At 37.6% G+C, this 19,881-nt stretch overlaps 1 long non-coding RNA gene across 1 annotated transcript in view; it reads right to left on the bottom strand.

The window, feature by feature from the left end:
- The window catches only part of LOC129684639 (uncharacterized), a 298,081-nt gene that overhangs the window by 257,518 nt on the left and 20,682 nt on the right, over positions 1 to 19,881 (bottom strand). The window contains exon 2 of the long non-coding RNA XR_008721369.1: positions 3,023 to 3,079. This is a non-coding gene — a long non-coding RNA (uncharacterized LOC129684639). The remainder of the gene's footprint in view (positions 1 to 3,022; positions 3,080 to 19,881) is intronic.

Genomic DNA, 19,881 nt, shown 5'->3' with positions numbered 1-19,881 from the left:
AAAAACATAGAAGGATAATTATAAAGATATAACACTTGGTTTAGATATTTTTTCACTTATCAAAAAGAAAACTTTTGTTGGCTGAATTATGTATGGTGAAAGCAAGAACACCAAGATGTATTTAAACAAGTTCTGTGAAGTGCTGGCAGAGTTCATGCACTCTGAGGTCCATCCCTCCAACTCCTGTCTTTCATGACATCATTGTAAGCATTTTTGAACACCCTAGTCCTGCCTTTTTCTCATATAATCAAATATCCAAATGTATACTTAAATTAATACTGACATTTATATGATCACAAACTGCTTAATATAAATGTCCAGAGAAAGCATACCACTACAGTCCTCAAGTTAAATTATCTAGTGGCATATGTATATAGTTACTTAAAGTCAAACTAGAATCTTAACATTAGTTTCTTGTAAAAGTCACAGTTTACTATTATGTTGGATTTATTTTTTTAATTTTTTATGTTGAATTTCTAATCAAGACAAACTGTTCTGTATTTTGATCATTAATATTAAGCCATATTGATCCCAGAATACGAAACTTTGTTAACTATCATGTTTTCTAAGATTCTGATACTTTATTTCTCAATATACAAAATGCATGTAGACCAGACCGAATCTAAATTGCATATAAGAATTCTCCTCCCATGTCATTCTTCTCATAACCAAACTTCAGTGTCCCCCAAACTGATTAATGTAAGAAGTAACATTTAGTGATTATTCTAATTGTTTGTTTTCTTTTTAAAATAATAATTAGTGTATATTATCTTTGCCAATAAATACCGATAAGCTATAATCTTTAATAACTAATAAGATGAGAGATTTGGAGAAATGAAGATAGGAAGGGTAAGTAAAGTGAGAAACATTACCTTCTGTTCAGCATGGTAAGTAGTGAATAAAATTGAGTAACATGCCAAATGCTTTGAATTTTTCTTTTAAGAAATGCAAAGGCAAAACCTATTAGTAGGTGACAGACGTTATCATATATGCCCTTCTTCACTGGTGTTTCTATGACAAAACACCCAGGTATTAAGAACATTTGGGGAGAAAAAGTAATTCTGCTAACAGTTCTAGATTATAGAGCATCTTATCCCAGAAGCTTGAGACAGTGAGTTACATTGTATCATTCAGGAGCAGAGAGAGAAAGAGAACACACATATCCACTTGTTTCAGTCCCTTCTCTATGTCATCCCAGCCCAGGAAACAACCAAGGAAAGGGCATTGCATAATTCAAGGTGTAACTCCCGCTTCAATTAACCCATTTAAGAAAATCTCCCATAGGCTGACCTGATTCAGATAATTCTTCACTGAAACTCTCCTTCTGGGTGATTCTAGTTTGCCTTAGGCAGACACAAAATTTACCACAGTTATATAGATCAGTTTCAGGAAGCACTGAATAGAGGTGTTGATGAGACAAAAGAAAGGAATACGAAGACAATCACAACTTACAGGTTACTCAGCATATTTTATTTTCTGAGTCTAAGGAAAAATATAGAAGAGTTCGAGATATAAGCAAGTAGGTAGTCAGGATTTTGATGCAGGCTACCAAGAATAAGAAGAAAACACTGAATACAGCATTAATTCAATAAAGATTACGTACGGAAAGGCCACTAGGTTGGCAACATGAATAGACATTCGCAAGACAGGAACTGGCAAAAAGGAAAGGCTAGAGACAAATATCACCAAGTTTGAGATATTTTCAGGTCCACAAATAAAAGATCTACTGCTAGAAAGTGGAGATACTGAGCCTTGGCGAGTTCAAACAAAAGAACAGACTGTCTTTCACAGACTTGTTAAAGCTTGATCTGTGGTAGGGAGTCAGCTTTCTCTGTTTGTTGATATGTTCCTTGGCTCACAGTGAAATGTTAGGGGAATAGCAGAATGAATGCTTTGCCTCAACTTCTGGCTGAAATTTGCTCTAAGTTTTACAAGTTATAAAATAGCGCTCAAAGATACGAGGCAGGGGAAAAATTCTAATTCACCCAAAAGAAAATAATTATGGTTTGATTTGAGTGTCACAAAATGAATGAGAAAGAAACCCCACTTATGGCAGGATGACTGGATGAGAGGGACCCTGGTAACCAACTAGAACACTGACACTTCCCCCTCAGGCAGGGGTGTCAGCAAAGGTCAAGATCTTCCGTGTGGCAATGCACATCTAAAGAGATCCTTATTTCCTCTATCCTGGCCCTACTTTCAACCCACTACTCATGATCCGCCACATTCCCACAATGCTCATCCTTCTAGCCACCTAGTCATATCACTCATGGCTTACGCTTAGTTGTGTTAAAAAGAATACATAAACTAAAATGCATCGCTAAGGCAATTATATAGATTTGCGCAAATTGCTCTTGTTTTGTCCACTCCGTCCAATGTAAGAATAAAGGTTTTATCCACTGTAATAACTTACGAGATAGAAATGTCTTTAAATCATTATGACAGAGATTACCTTCTGTTCTCATCTATGTTCTCAAAACACTGGAAAACTATTATATTCAAATTACATCTACACAATTCAAGACATAATCAGAGACATTTTCATTGGAAGAAATATCCAAAATATGAATATAATGGATTAATGGGTAACAGCACCAAGAAATAGAAAACAACACCAAGCAGTAACTACAGGTTGGGCCTTTTGAGAGTAGCAGTAAAATAACATACAAAACAAAAACAAAAACAAAAAAACTAAAAACTAAAATCAGGGAGTAAGCACCTAAAAACTAGACATATCAGCAAGTCCAAAAAGTTTATTCAGTGATAATTTTGCAAGCAAAAAACACTTTATTTATAAATACATGGCAATAAAATGTCAAGCTCAACAAAATAGGCAACCTAGTACTTCAGAAGAGTCAGATTAGAAATTAACTCAGTGAATGTAATTCCCATACAATAATTGATAAAACTAATTTATACCATTTCTTGGCATTTCCTATATGAATCACCAGAAATCTGTGATCACCAATAAAAACACTACAGATAGACACAAAAAATGGCATTTTAAAATAGTTCTACTCACCATGACGAGTGCATGAAATTTGATTTGGACAGTTATCCCAGTAACATTCCTGAAGATCTACGATATAAGAGAGATTGAGCAGGATCGGTACACTGTAATTTAGTCAATCATTTGTAAGTGTATTAATTCCATAACCTTTGATATTTTTATTTTATATTTCTAGAAATATATACTCAAAGTCATGGTACAAGTCAATATGAATATTGCCTACCCCCTGATAGTACTGTATGTCTTACTCACACAGCACAGTTAGGATGGATGAGGAGTTCCCCTCCCACCTGCCTGCCCACAGCCTCAACTACAACCTGCAGGAAGCACACTGTGGACTTAAAAGACATAATTCATTCTGGACACTGACTCAATATTTCCCTTAAACCAAATGAAGAAACCACACCCCCAGGCTCTTCTTTGTTCACAGTACGTTGGAAACTTTCTTCGTGGGAAAGTTGCACTGTAGCATTTCACTGTGATAAGATGAGATCGATATTCTCAGATCTTTTTGATTCCATTTACCATTTGGCCTAATTTATAAGTTTAGCAATTATATCGCTTGTGAGAAGTGTATTTATTTTAAGGTAGCAATTGCCCACGCACTTCAAATATACTTTCTAAGAATTTTAATGAAACCAAAAAAAAATCAATAAATCATCTTTATTTTAAAATAATGCAAACAATGAAACAAGAAAAACTTGTTTGCCTGAACTGTTAACTCGGAGGCAGAACTGTGAGCGGATGCTGATGTTCAGAGCTTCAATTCATTGTCTTTCTATGGATTACTTTTAAATACCTTTATTAAGGCTCTGATATATGTCAAGGATTGAAGTGGACACTGGGGAATCAGTAATGAACAGGATAGATCACCTGACTTCATGAAGCTTAACTCTAATGATCTTAGCTCATTAAAATATTGAATACACTTTTTACCTCAGCTTGATTAATACAGAATAAAATGTAATCAGGTAAAGCTATTGTCAAATCCAGCCATACTGTGAGCCAAGCCTCATTTCCTGTGACTGTCTTTTCCTTAACCTCTGAAGAATATTTGGCTCACAATGTGTTTAGCCTACCAACTGAGTGACTTTGACCTGTAGATGGACATTTTGTTCAAGGATAAAACTTGCAAAATGGAAAGAAACAAATGTTTCTCCCATTGGATGTTTTAAAATTAATCTTTTATTTGATTATTGATTTTTTATTTTAATTTTTATTAATTACACTTTGTTCACTTTGTATCCCCCCATAAACCCCTGCTTCCACCCCTCGTAATTCCACTTCCCTTCCCCCTTCTCCACTTATGTCCCTCCCCAAGTCCACTGATAGGGGAGGTCTTCCTCTCCTTCTTTCTGATCCTAGTCTATCAGGTCTCATCAGGAGTGGCTGCATTGTCATCTTCTGTGGCCTGGTAAGGCTGCTATCCCTGAGGGGGAGGCCCATCAGTTCATGTCAGAGACAGTCCTTGTCCCCATTACTATGGAACCCACTTGGACACTGAACTGCCATGGATTACATCTGTGCAGGGGTTCTAGGTTATCTCCAAGCATGGTAGTTGTTGGAATATGAGTCTCTGGAAAGACCTCAGTGTTCAAATTTTTTGGTTCTGTTGCTCTCCTTGTGGAGCTCCCGTCCTCTCCAGATCTTATTATTTCCCACTTCTTTCATAAGATTCCCTGCACTCTGCCCAACAGTTGGCTATAAGTCTCAGCTTCTGCTTTGAAAGTCTACAGGGCAGAGCCTTTCAGAGGCCTTCTAAGGCAGGCTCCTAACTTGTTTCCTGTTTTTTTTTTTCTTCTTCTTCTGATATCCATCTTCTTTGCTTTTCAGGGTGGGGACTGAGCATTTTAGCCAGAGTCCTCCCTCTAGATTAGTTTCTTTAGGTGTACAGATTTTATTAGGTTTATCCTATATTATATGTCTATATGAGTGAGTATATACTGTGTGTGTCTTTCTGCTTCTGGGATAGCTCACTCTGGATGATCTTTTCCAGATCCCATTTACCTGCAAACTTCATGATTTCCTTGTTTTTTTTTTTTAATTTTTATTTTTTTTTGCTGAGTAATATTCCATTGTGTAGATATACCACAATTTGTGCATCCATTCCTCCACTGAAGGGCATCTGGGCTGTTTCCAGCTTCTGGCTATTTCAAATAAGGCTGCTACAAACATGGTTGAGCAAATGTCCTTATTGTGTACTGGAGAATCTTTTGGATATATGCCTAGGAGTGGTATGGCTGGATCTTGAAGAAGCGCTATTCCTGGTTGTCTGAGAAAGCGCCAGATTGATTTCCAAAATAAATGGCTGTACAAGTTTGGTACCACTTTCTCCACAACCTCTGCAGCATGTGTTGTCACTTGAAGTTTTGATCTTGGCCATTTTGATGGGTGTAAGGTGAAATCTCAGGCTCCTTTTGATTTGCATTTCCCTGATGGCTAATGATGTTGAGCATTTCTTTGAGTGTTTCTCTGCCATTTGATATTACTGTATTGAGAATTTTCTGTTTAGCTCTTTTCCCTGTTTTTTAATTGGATTACTTGATTTGATGCTTTTCAACTTCTTTTTTTTTTTTGCAGTTTTGTTAATAATAATTACAGTTTATTCACTTTGTATTCCCCCATAAGCCCCTCCCTCCTCCCCTCCCAGTCCCCCTCCCTCCCCCTTCTTTGTGCATGCCCCTCCCCAAGTCCACTGATAGGGGAGGTCCTCCTCTCCTTCCTTCTGATCTTAGTCTATCAGATCACATCAGGAATGGCTGCGTGGTCATCTGTGGCCTGCTAAGGCTGTTCTCCCCTCAGGGGGAGGTGATCAAAGAACAGGCCAATCAGATTATGTCAGAGACAGTCCCTCTTCCCATTACTAGGGAGCCCACTTGGACACTACACTGCCATGGACTGCATCTGTGCAGGTATTCTAGGTTATCTCCATGCATGGTACTTGGTTGTTTCTGTAAAGCAAAGGACACCATCATCAAAACAAATCGACTGCCTACGACTGGGAAAGAATCTCCACCAACCCTTTATCTGACAGAGGGTTAATATCCAGTATATATAAAGAACTAAAGAAGCTGAAAAGCAGCAAACCAAGTAATCCAATTAAAAAATGGGGAACAGAGCTAAACAGAGAACTCTCTGTAGAGGAATATCAAATGGCAGAGAAGCACTTAAAGAAATGCTCAATGTCATTAGCCATTAGGGAAATGAAAATCAAAATGACCCTGAGATTTTACCTTATAGCCATCAGAATGGCCAAGATGAAAAACTCAAGTGACAACACATGCTGGAGAGGTTGTGGAGAAAGGGGAACCCTCCTCCATTGCTGGTGGGAATGTAAACTTGTACAACCACTCTAGAAAGCAATCTGGCACTTTCTCAGACAACTAGGAATAACACTTCCTCAAGATCCAGCCATACCACTCCTAGGCATATATCCAAAAGAGGCTCAAGTACACAAAAAGGACATTTGCTCAACCATGTTTGTAGCAGCTTTATTTGAAATAGCCAGAAGCTGGAAACAGCCCAGATGCCCCTCAACTGAAGAATGGATGCAGAAACTGTGGTACATCTATACAATGGAGTATTACTCAGCAATGAAAAATAAGGAAATCATGAAATTTGCAGGTAAATGGTGGGACCTGGAAAGGATCATCCTGAATGAGTTGTCCCAGAAGCAAAAAGACACACATGGTACATACTCACTCATATAAACATACAACATAGGATAAACCCACTAAAATCTGTACATCTAAACAAACTAAGCAAAAGAGAGGACCCTAACTAAAATGTTCAATCCCCATCCTGAAAGGCAAAGAGGATAGACATCAGAAGAAGAAGAAAACAGGAAACAACCTAAGAATCTGCCACAGAGGGCCTCTGAAAGCCTCTGCCCTGCAGACTATCAAAGCAGACACTGAGACTTATGGCCAACTGTTGGGCAAAGTGCAGGGATTCTTATGTAAGAAGTGGGAAATATTAAGATCTGGAGAGGGCAGAAACCCCTCAAGGAGAACAACAGAACCAGAAAATTTGAACACCAGGGGTCCTCCCAGAGACTCATACTCCAACCAAATACCATGATTATTGATTTTTATTTGATTACTAATCTAAATATTGATCAACTTCCAAGCTCAGTGTGGAGTTGAAAATGTGGTGCAGAAATTAAAGGTTCCATGTGTACACCAGAGTACCACGAGCAAGATCCAAGTAAAGCCCTTAGACCCATCCTTCAGATTCAGTCTTATCTCCTATTCTGCGCTAGCCTGAGTTCAATGTCCTGTTTATGGTTCATATTACAGAAGAGTTACATAATTCAAAATACAAAGATTATGCTTCCAGATAGCTAAAATATATACCTTGATCCAATCTCACACCTCTTACTGGTATATATAATTGTACACTGGTGTATATATAAGTACATTAAGCTTAGATATATTATCTTAGTAACTTTTAAAAAATCAAATTGGCATGAGTTTCACATATTACAATTGCAGTGTTTTCTGCACCATAAGATTATTAGCTGAAATATGAAAAACCAAGAGCCCAAAATAATATCCTAAAAATATGACACTATTTTCAATTTCAGCCTCAATTACAGTTCTTTCTAAAATTATAGCAAGTTACAGAAATGCATGTGGATGGTTTCTCAAATGTTAAATGTTCTATGGTAGGGGTCTCTGTGTCAGTCTGTGGAAGGAGTAGCATGTCTCTCCTTACAACTTTAAGTGCCTTATTACTCATCCTGATGAACTACTGGCTCTGGAGGGATTCTGGTGAAGGAGTCATTGTCTACCCCAGGTAAAACTCAAGTGTGTAATAAAACAAACACAAACTCCTGAATATAGGAAAGAGAATGTAGTTTAAGGAAGCAGATGATTTTGCAGGAGATGAAAGCGCTCAGAGTGCATAACATAATCTATGATCTGTAAAATAACAAATTAATAAAAACAGTTGTTAATTTTTTCTCACAGGTAAATATTGAACAGCCTCTACTTCTGCCCCTGGTTAGCCTGCTTCACCACACTTTTCCTTCTATGACAGACTGAAACTTTTGAAAAATATTAGACAATATAAATCTTTTCTCCTATAAGTTGTTTCATTGGGTAATATGGTTCCTGTTATATAAAAGCAAATAATATACCTCCCCTCCTCTTCCCATCTGTGACTAGCCCAACTCCCCACACACTAACTCAAAACAGATGTCTGGAATTAGCCCATAGGACTGCATTTCCTACACTGTCCAAATTTTATTGCTGATGAACCCTTGCCAGAACTGCTTTCATCCTATCTACCATCAATATTCCTCTTGCCCAACCCACCATTTGACAATGTTTCCAAGTTCAGTTTGCCCTGAAGATATAATTTGATGTCTCTTGTTCTCTTTCCATTCATCTTGAGCACTCCTGTTGAAGTCTTCTGAAAACAGTCTTTTTACTCTCCTCTTGAAAACTCTTTAGGAGTGCTTAAGAGCTTGAAGTCCCAATCATTATCTTACTCACAGCTTCTTACGGTTTCAGAAGGATGACTGCTCCTAAAGCACCTTGTGTGCACTCATGTGTTAGCATACCTTATTTACAAGCTCTGGTAGAAAGCACACCAGGTTTATTATTTCATGTGAGGCTTTCTCCTTCCAACTGCCCATGTAATAAATAGGCCACGAACCCTGGCCTTGAAAGCTCCAATATATTTATTTAATCTAAATCTCACTGGCCAACTGTACATCTGTCCAGCTTACTATAGCTTCTCTTCATGACACAAATGAAAAAGTTCTTCTTGATTGTTTTCTTTCTGTTGTAGAAAGTTCTCACTAAGCAACAACCTTAGTTGATTTTACAGATAACTGGTTCATTTTACACTTTGTACTTCGTCATACTGTTCTTGCATTAAATACTTCATGAATATTATAGGAAATCACTAAAATACTAAAGTTGTTTCAGAAAAAAGAAATGCAATGAGCTAATAAACACATGATTTATCCTGAAACTCTACTAAGAACTAACAACCTAAATAATTACAGAGTTCTCTATGGTTTTTGACTGCCAATTCAAAGTAGAGCCTTCGAAGGGCCAGATAGTTTTGCCATAGGCTTGGTCTATTATAAAGAGAATGAAGTGCCAACATAGAACAAATCCATTAGGTCAAATATTGACAGACAGAAGCTATTCTCTGGATTTTGGCTAGAGCTAAACTTGAGAAAACAATTTCAAATTAAACTCTGAAGTCCAGAATTTTGGAAGAAGGAAAATAATCAAAATAAGTTGCATGTTCAGCTTAAATTCAATTGGCACCATTTCTGAATAGAGTATATAGATCTCTTAGGTGCTTTCCTTTTTTGCAGTAAAGTTAGACATAAGGAAAGCATGTGAATTGCTTATGCTCCACTCAGTAAAGATTTTTAAAAGATGCATTTAATGTTTTCAATGGGAATGACTTAAAACTGGACATAACTAGTGGCACCGATGCAGATAATTTTGTCTGTAAACGAAGCATGTTCCATTAGTTAAATAACCCAACCTATAAAATTATTCATGCTAGGGAAATGAAAATTCCTAGAAATTAAGATATGCCCAGACATATCTAAATTAGAAAGTCATCACACTCCTACTGTGAAATTTTGATCTAATGATTTCACACCATTTACTCTGATATTTACATAATAATTAACACTGAGTCTAAATTTATTCCTTAATTTTTAAAATATATTATAGCATATAAAATCAGTTTCATTGCAAAATTCATACACATAGCTCACTAAAATTCTCTATTTTCTTTAATTTAATTTATTTTCCCCAAAGTAAGTGTTTAATGTACATAATACAAACATGATACATATTTAAATGAACATCTATGGTTTGAAAAGTGCAGGTAATTTAAGCATGGAGGTAGTGGGGAATATGGGGAAGAAGAGGGGAGGGAGATAAGGTTGACCAAACTGAAATATATATGAAAAAGTCAGAGAAAGCTATGATCCTGAAACCTAACTTAAGACATACCATTAATACACTCATACAGATAGAAACAGAGAGACAAACAGACACACACACACACACACACACACACACACACACTCACACAACTTGTCCTAGCTATCACGTGCTAGGTGTGGAATACACTTTTTGAGTTTGTTGGTCAGGGAGACCTTAGAGCTCACTCCCATAAACAACAAGGTTTTTGCCATTCCTCTGGGTTGCCCACAAGAACTAGGTAATCAGACACTATGTAGAACTATTGCTACAAACATTGAACACTTTGACTGCAAAATAAAGAGGAACCACAGTGGAATCTTCTTCCCTGATGACTAGTCTTACTATTTGGGAAAGATACTACACAGGCTTCTCAGACGCAAAAATACATCAACAACCTTACCCCGCTTAAAGCTCTACAAACTACAATCTCAACCTGTCAAGCAAGATATACTCAACTGTAAAATAGTGGCACAAATTGCTGTGGGGATAACCAAATAGTTTTTAAATGGATTTGGGACTTGTCTCACAGGAGGACATCCATTACAGACTAAAACAAAACAAAATGAAACAAAACAAAAAGATAACTGGCATTTAACACAGAAACCCACTGGTCAATGTGCAGAGGTTCAAAGACTTTGTAATGCTCAGCCTTAAAGATATCTAGATCACATTCTTCTCCTTAAAGCTCAGAGGTGTATGTAGAGCACAAGACTGAAAGATTGTAAGAGGCAAAGATAGTAAACAACTTCAAGGAAACACAGTTTTCCAGTCACAACTGGGCAGATTCACATCTGAACTCAGAGACTGTGACCCATTGCACAGGAGCTGTGCAAACACAAGGTAGAAAAAAAAAAAGACTCTCAGAATACAGGAGAGGAGGCAGGCAGGAGGCTCCATCTGCAGCCAATCAGATACCACATTTGATTGCTGTTTGTTGAAGGAAAGTCAATTTTCTTCTTGGTTTGCCATCTCTACTCCAGGGCAGGTTCCACACTCTGAAGAACCCAGCCAACACAACTCCATGTGGCTTTTGTTTTTATTTGTTTGTTTGTTTCTTTGTTTGTTTTTAGAAAGATAACATAAAATTAGGTGGGTGGAGAGGTAGGAGAGGATCTTGAGGTAGTTGGAGTAATGGAAAGAATATGATAAAAATACATGTGTAAAGAACCAGCTACTGAGTTCACGTCAGAGACAGTCCCTGCTCCCCTTACTAGGGTACCCACATGGAGACTGAGCTGCCATGGGCTATCTCTGTGCAGGGGTTCTAGGTTACCTCCATGCATGGTCCTTGGTTAGAGTACCAGTCTCAGAAAAGTCCCCTTGGCCCAGATTTTTTGATTCTATTGTTCTACTTGTGGAGCTCCTGTCCCCTCCAGGTTTTTCTGTCTTCTCTTCCTTTCATAAGATTCCTTGTACTCTGCCCAAAGTTTGGCTATAAGTCTCAGCATCTGCTTTGATACCCTGCTGAGTAAAGTTTTTCAGAGGTCCTTTGTGGTACTCTCCTGTCCTGTTCACTGTTTTCTCTTTCTTCTGATGACATGAACTCGCAGCTGGCTCTTTGATCTCCTTTTCCTGAAGGAGGATAGGGGATCAGCTTTCTCAGGCCAGAGGAAGACAGTGCAGCCAGTCCTGATGAGGCCTGATAGGCTTACGGTCATATGGAAGGGGGGCATGACCTCTTCTCTCAGTAGACTTGGGGCAGGGCATGGGAGGAGAAGAGGGAAGAAGAGTGGAATTAGAAGGTGACAAGGGAGGGTTACAACTAGGATACAAAGTGAACAAATTGTAGTAAAAATAAATAACTAAGATACATATATAAGATTCTCAAAAAGCACATTGTTTTTAAAACATAACACAGACTGAACTGGTTATTTTAGGAATATAAATATACATATTCAGATATTCATGTAACAACAATTAACAAAGAAGTTATGAATTTGAGAAAGAGTTGTATGTGTATATGGGATGGTTTGGAGAGAGGAAAGGGGAAAGGGAAATGATGTAATTATATTATAATCTCAAAAATACAAAAAGTTAAAATTAATGTGCTGAAAATTAATTGGCTCCAGGGTGGATATCAAACTACCTTCTAAATATGTATATTTATCCCTAATAGAAAAATGCAATTTTGGCCTTAATCAGAGAAACCTCTTTACAGTAAAAAGAAGTGAGTTCAAAGTCACATGACTGCTCAACGTACTGAGAATCCATGACAGTGGAGTGTTTAGCTGTAAACAGGATCAATTTATCAAAAGCTCAGTGAACTTTGCATAAGGGACAGGAACAAAGACAGGAAGACAGGCTACAAAATGTCATCTGCTGAACACAATGCAACTTGGGAAATGGAGTCTCTGTCATCATTTAAACAGTCCCTGGCCAGCACACCAGGCTTGGGTGGAAGGTTCTAAACACAGTCTCAAATATTTCCCTTGTTACACTCACTCAGTCACAAAAATAAGTAAATGAAAACTTATGAACATGGGGAAAGAGGCTTGTGAGGAAGAGAGAAAGGTGATGAAGATAGGAATGTGACAAGAAAAGTTGTGATGTGAGAGTAATCAGAGCAGGATACATACATGTATGAAAATGTCAAAGAACAAATTTCACTAACAAAAACATATAGGTCATGTATTAAATATATTTTTCTCGCACAATGTTAAAAAAAGGTACAAACAACTTTAAAGTTTAACATGTAACTAAGTAGTGGTATCATTAATGAAAAGAAAGTGTTTATTTTTTGTGTGTGTTTTCTTTTTTTATTTTTTATTAATTACAGTTTATTCACTTTGTATCCCCCCATAAGCCCCTCCCTCCTCCCCTCCCAGCCCCACCTTCCCTCCCCCTTCTTCTCGCTTGCCCCTCCCAAGTCCCCTGATAGGGGAGGTCCTCCAATCCTTCCTTCTGATCTTAGTCTATCAGATCCCATCAGGAATGGCTGCATTGTCTTCCTCTGCAGCCTGGTAGGGCTGTTCTCCCCTCAGGGGGAGGTGATCAAAGAACAGGCCTATCAGATTATGTCAGAGGCAGTCCCTCTTCCCATTACTATAGAACCCACTTGGATACTACGCTGTCATGGACTACATCTGTGCAGGGGTTGTAGGTCATCTCCATGCATGTTCCTTGGTTGGAATATGAGTCCCTGGGGAGACTCCTGTGTTCAAATTTTCTGGTTCTGTTGCTCTCCTTGTGGGGTTCCTGTCTTCTCCAGATCTTACTACTTCCCACTTCTTACATAAGATTCCATGCACTTTGCCCAACAGTTCGCCATAAGTCTCAGTGTCTACTTTGATAGTCTGCAGGGCAGAGCTTTTCAGAGGCCCTCTGTGGCAGGTTCCTAGGTTGTTTCCTGTTTTCTTCTTCTTCTTCTGATATCCATCCTCTTTGCCTTTCGGATGGGGATTGAGCGTTTTAGTCAGGGTCCGCTCTCTTGATTAGTTTCTTTAGATGTTCAGGATTTTAGTAGGTTTATCCTATATTATATACCTATAAGAGTGAGTATATACCGTGTGTGTCTTTCACAAATGACAACACATGCTGGAGAGGTTGTGGAGAAAGGGGAACCCTCCTCCACTGCTGGTGGGAATGTAAACTCGTACAACCACTCTGGAAATCAATGTGGCGCTTTCTCACACAACTAGGAATAGCACTTCCTCAAGATCCGGCCATACCACTCCTAGGCATATATCCAAAAAAGGCTCAAGTACACAATAAAGATATTTGCTCACCCATGTTTTTTAACAGCTTTATTTGTAATAGCCAGAAGTTGGAAACAGCCCAGATGCCCCTCAACTGAAGAATGGATGTAGAAATTGTGGTACATCTACACAATGGAGTATTACTCAGCAATGAAAAATAAGGAAATCATGAAATTTGCAGGTAAATGGTGGGACTTGGAAAGGATCATCCTGAGTGAGCTGTCTCAGAAGAAGAAAGTGTTTATTATAGGCTACTTAATAAAGTAAAAGAAACCACATAAGCATGCAACAATGAGGAATGCCTAAGTCTGTTATAACCAATCATATCATGAATTATCATTCTGCTGGTATAATTAGTTATATGAATAGAACTGCATTTGCATTGTTCTTTCTAGCTTCTAAATTCAACTTTACTTTTGAGCAAAGTATTTTCCAAGCATGAATATGATAAGAGAATATCAACAATGGTGAATAAAAAGTAATGCAGTGTCATAAAAAACACTGCAGTAGAAGTTGTTAGTATGTTTCAGATTAAAGAGGAACTTTTCTAATTTTTAGAGATCTCCTCTCACTAACAAGCTAGTAACAAACAATGAGCTTTGAAAACCAACTTTGCACAAGGCAACTGACATCTTTCAGCTTTACTGCCTCAAACTCTAAAATTGGAAGAAAATAATGATATAATTTAATATTAAAGTGAAAAAAGAAATACCTGATTATTAAGCATGTTCTTAAATTACAATGAAATTTACTCCTTCAGCAAATCAGATCCCTGATACAAACTAATTTAATTTACACAAATTAAGACAAGTCTGTTTGTAGTACAACATGTCTTTTAATAATTGTAATTTATTAAGTGAAATCTATTGAATATGGGTACATATATATGTGTATATATCAACAACAAAAAGCATCTATTTTGAAATGATATTAAATTCATTTGTATTCAGTGTTCACTACTAATATATTTTTAAAGTAAAGTAATTTGCTTCCAAATTAAGTTTTAATGTTAATAAACTAGGTAAAATGTGAATTTCACTGATGGTTCTTTATTCCCAATAATCATTTGTAGTGCTGTTGTTATTTATTCATATTTTTATTTTAAACTTATTGCTAAACTATAAATAGAACACTCAATTCAAGGTGAGGTTTTACTTCACCTTACCTAATATATAGATATCATGAAGTGTGCCAAATAGCTGAAAGATGAACAATACTGATATCATGCTTTGAAATTAAGTGAGATAAATTTCACTGGTGAAATTTTTGCTAACATTTGGCCCTTTGGAATGGCCTTCTCTGTAGAGATGTTGGAAAAGATTTGGTGGTGAAAGTGGAGAATAAGTTCTTGACCTTTGGAAAATTGCAAGGCCTTTTTTATGTTTAATAATGAAAGATAGTCTTAGTAAATCAAATATCTGAGTCTTGTTAATGGCTATGTATCTAAGCCCATTCATATTTAAAGAAACTAAATGCAAGTGTATAAGCATGCACATTCATGAGTGTGGCACATACATGCTCAGTAACACATGGGGAGATCAGAGGACAACCTTAGATATTGATTCCTGCCTTCCACTCTGCTTAAGGCAGTATGTCTTGGTATTGACATTTATGCCATGTTAGCTAGCCAACAAAATATTGGGGATTGTCTTTTCTCTGCCTAACATCTTTCTGCAAGAACACCAATATCATAGAATGGTATTCCCACACCCAGCTCTATGTGTTCCTTGGATCTGGCCTTCGGTTCTCATACTTACACAGCAAACACTTTATTATTTAAGAAAATATAGAGAAAATAAATATTGCCTACCACACAATAAACCTGATTACAGGAGGTCACCAGAAACAGTATATACATTCTATGCTGATAAATGCATAAAGAGCTCTAAAATGTATTGTTGCTTTCTTGTATTGTTGTTTTTCTTGGTGTTGCTGTGGTTGGTGGTGGTAATAGTGGTCTTCTTAAATTATTTTACTGTTTATATATCCAAGACCAAATTGTCATCCCTAGAAACATAGAGTGTCAGTCAAAACCGAGCTGACTCGGTGGGTTTGATTTATATTTATTCTTTTATATGTACATATGACTATTGGTTAAAAACCAGTAGTCATATGTACATATAAAAGAATAAATATAAATGGTTAAATAAATATAAATTGGTTAAAAACCAATAGTCCATGAATTTGGGAGGGATCGGAAAAATAATGAAAATGTGAGAAGTGTAAGAGGAATGATGGAGAAGAAAATTATGAAATTATACTTTAATTACTAGTATTAATTAAAATAATGGTACTTTGTAATGAAATAGCAACCAGGCATTTAAAAGGAAAGCCAGCCCTAGCACTATATTTATACAAGGCAGATGAAGATTGTGTTTTCCATTTTGTGGTCTAGACACCTGGTACACAAACTCCAGCAAGAGAGCATAATTGAAACCAGATTCCATGTGTCTGCCATATAATCAGGACTTGGAATTCTGAAAGCTATAAAACAAAAGAGATCGACGTATTTTTAACATCGCTGTTATGTGTGCCAACATTTCTGTCTTCACATGAATTGCTCTTGTGGCCATCTCAGTAAGTTTTAAGAATCATGTTCCATTTAGAAAAACACTTGGCATTACAAAAACCTAATTATGTTACACGCAAGCCACAGAGGTAATTATGCTTCATACAGACATCCTTAATTTGTATTAGTGGAAATGTGATACCTGGTGATGAGAAACACACATGTAATTATCCACTGTCAACAGCCACTAGGCTAATCTTGCAATGATCACAGCTAAGTCACCACCTACTGTGTCATTGTGTGTGTGTGTTCATATGTGGCCAAAAGAATGTATCCAGAGGGGTTGCACATGTACATGGAGGCCATGGGAGTTGTTCCTCGGGTGCTGCCACTGGCTTTTTGGCCAGTGCATCAAATATATCTGCCTGTGTCTGTGTCTCCTGAGCACTGGTATAAAAACCACATGCTACCAGTTACATTTGGTTTTGATTTGGGTTCTAAAAATCAAGCTCAGGTCCTTATACGTCCAAAGCAAGCACTTTATTGGACGATCTATTTCCCCATATTTTATCCTTTGCTTTCTAATCAACCATCCAGAACTATGTTTCTGCTGATTTATAAATATGAGATTTTTGTCCTAAGGATTACATGAGATGTTCCACTATGATTAATTTGTTTCACTAAACCAAATACTTAAGTTAGTGCTTGCTTTCTCTGATTGTGTGTGTGTGTATGTGTGTGTGTGTGTGTGTGTGTGTGTGTGATCTAAATAGCATGCATTTATTACATGTTGAGTCCATTGTCAATATTAAAGAAACTTTGGAACTTTATGAGTATTCCAGGGTCACAAGTAAGCAAATCCTGCTGAGAGAATTATTTTTATTTTATAATGTGTGTAATTTTTCATTCCTCTTGATTTAACTGAATTTCTTCAAGCATTGCTATGACACCCAGGTTTCTGCTCAGCCACCTGCTCATTCTGCAGTAATGAATTCCTTCAGTGCTATCACAAGCATTTGTTCTTAGAACGACTTCAAAGAGCACAGCTCAGCACTTTGCCTATTTGGCTCTTGTTATGAGTGTTGGTATTTCCGCCATTTCCTTTTCAACTTCCCTGCACAACTGGACAGGTTTCACAGCTATATTGCATTTCCTCACAGAGGCCATCCATTCTCTTCCTGACTCTTACTGAACTGGAAAGAGTCACCTCACATCTACAGGACAAGAAGTTGATTTGTTTTGTTCTATCCATTTGTGAGAGTCAGTAGTGACTGTAAATTTTTCATGAATAATAATCTTGTCTTTGTCTGTGAAATGTCACCACTATTGTAACCATGTATGGGAGATGATAATTTTTTTGACAAGCAAGGGAAAGGTTACAAAATAGCAGTACTTATGTTCAATCCTTTCTATATACATCAGGAAACTTCAGTAGGCCCATTGTAGAATGTGAAAGAAAAATTCTGGCCTTAAAATAAAACCATAAGCTATACACTGCTACTTCAAGCAGAAACAAGGCAGAAAGGTAAACCTAATGCCTGCACGTATATTCTAATCTTAATTAATACTTTGGCTCATTACCCACCAAATGTTTTCAATAGGAAATTCTTTTCTTTTCTTTTTCTTTTATTATTATTATTATTATTATTATTAATTACACTTTATTCATTTTGTACCCCCCATAAGCCCCTCCCTCCTCCCCTCCCGATCCCACCCTACCTTCCCTTTCTTCATGCATATTCCTCACCACATCCACTGATAGGGGAGGTCCTCCTCTCCTTCCTTCTGATCTTAGTCTATCAGATCACATCAGCAATGGCTGCATTGTCTTCTTCTGTGGCTTGGTAAGGCTGCTCCCCCCTCAGGGGGAGGTGATCAAAGAGCAGGCCAATCAGTTTATGTCAGAGGCAGTCCCTCTTCCCATCACTATGTAAGCCACTTGGACACTAAACTGCCATGGGCTACATCTGTGCAGGGGTTCTAGGTTATCTCTATGAATAGTCCTTGGTTGGAGTATGAGTCTCTGGGAGGTTCCCTGTGTTCAAATTTTCTTGTTCTGTTGCTCTTCTTGTGGAGTTCCTGTCCTCAACAGCTCTTGCTATTTCCCACTTCTTACATAAAATTCCATTCACTCTGCCCACCAGTTGGCCATCAGGCTCAGCATCTGTTTTGATAGTCTGCAGGGCAGAGGCTTTCAGATGCCCTCTGTGGCGGGTTCCTGGGTTGTTTCCTGTTTTCTTCTTCTGGCTTTCAGAGGCCCTCTGTAGCAGGTTCCTAGGTTGTTTCCTGTTTTCTTCTTCTTCTGATGTCCATCCTCTTTGCCTTTCAGGATGGGGATTGAGCGTTTTAGTTAGGGTCCTCTCTTTTGCTTAGTTTCTTTAGATGTACCGATTTTCGAGGGTTTATCCTATGTTGTATGTTTATATGAGTGAGTATATACCGTGTGTGTCTTTTTGCTTCTGGGACAACTCACTCAGGATGATCCTTTCCAGGTCCCACCATTTACCTGCAAATAGTTCTGGATGGTTGATTAGAAAGCAAAGGATAAAATATGGGGAAATAGATCGTCCAATAAAGTGCTTGCTTTGGACGTATAAGGACCCGAGCTTGATTTTTAGAACCCAAATCAAAACCAAATGTAACTGGTAGCATGTGGTTTTTATACCAGTGCTCAGGAGACACAGACACAGGCAGATCTATTTGATGCACTGGCCAAAAAGCCAGTGGCAGCACCCGAGGAACAACTCCCATGGCCTCCATGTACATGTGCAACCCCTCTGGATACATTCTTTTGGCCACATATGAACACACACACACAATGACACAGTAGGTGGTGACTTAGCTGTGATCATTGCAAGATTAGCCTAGTGGCTGTTGACAATGGATAATTACATGTGCGTTTCTCATCACCAGGTATCACGTTTCCACTAATACAAATTAAGTATGGAGAGTTGTCCCAGCAGTTAAGAACTAATATTGTTTTTGCCAAGGACCTGGTTTCATTTACCTCTCACACAACAGGTCACTCACAAATGCTTGTAACTTTCCTTCCAGAGACTGAAATACCCTCTTCAGGTCTCCCACAGTACCTATGTATACATGTACTCATGGGCATGGATGGATGCATAAAAACATAAAAAGGACAGATGAGCACCAATATTTATCGGCTATTTTTTTTTTTTTTTTTTTTTTTTTTTACTGCAACTATCTGCCTTGGACTCCTGTCCCTGAACTGTCTCTGTCATGATGGGCTTGACAAACTGTGAGCAAAAGGAATCTGCTTTTTTTTTTTTTTTTTTTTTTTGAGTTAATTTTTGTGAGGCATTTGTTCACAGCAACCAGAAAAGCAACTACAGTAAGAATAGGCCATTAGGTTGACGCCAGAAAGGAAGTGATTTTATACCTTCACTTTGGATGCTTTCATTTGGAAAATTAATTTGTACATGATTAGTCATTACAGATACTAACTCAAAACTCAAACAAGTTAAATGTTCAATAGCAGAATTTAAGATAAACTGAAGTTGAAGTTTCTGGTTTCTTTGGAAACTCAATTGTGTTATGTAAATATGTTCTTTGTTTTCATCCCAAGTGTGGGATGTGGGAATGTTCTACTTACACCCCAGAAAACAGTCCCCCTATACCTCTGGAAAGCTCCCCATGGAAATAGCTTCTTTGAAAAGGCATGTGATGTGTGTCAGATGG

Source organism: Psammomys obesus, unplaced genomic scaffold (assembly GCF_907164565.1).
Source record: "Psammomys obesus unplaced genomic scaffold, mPsaObe1.curated_primary_1811, whole genome shotgun sequence".
Classification (NCBI taxonomy): Eukaryota; Metazoa; Chordata; class Mammalia; order Rodentia; family Muridae; genus Psammomys; species Psammomys obesus.
The sequence above is the reverse complement of the archived record's forward strand: the minus strand, read 5'-3'. Positions and strand labels throughout refer to the sequence as shown.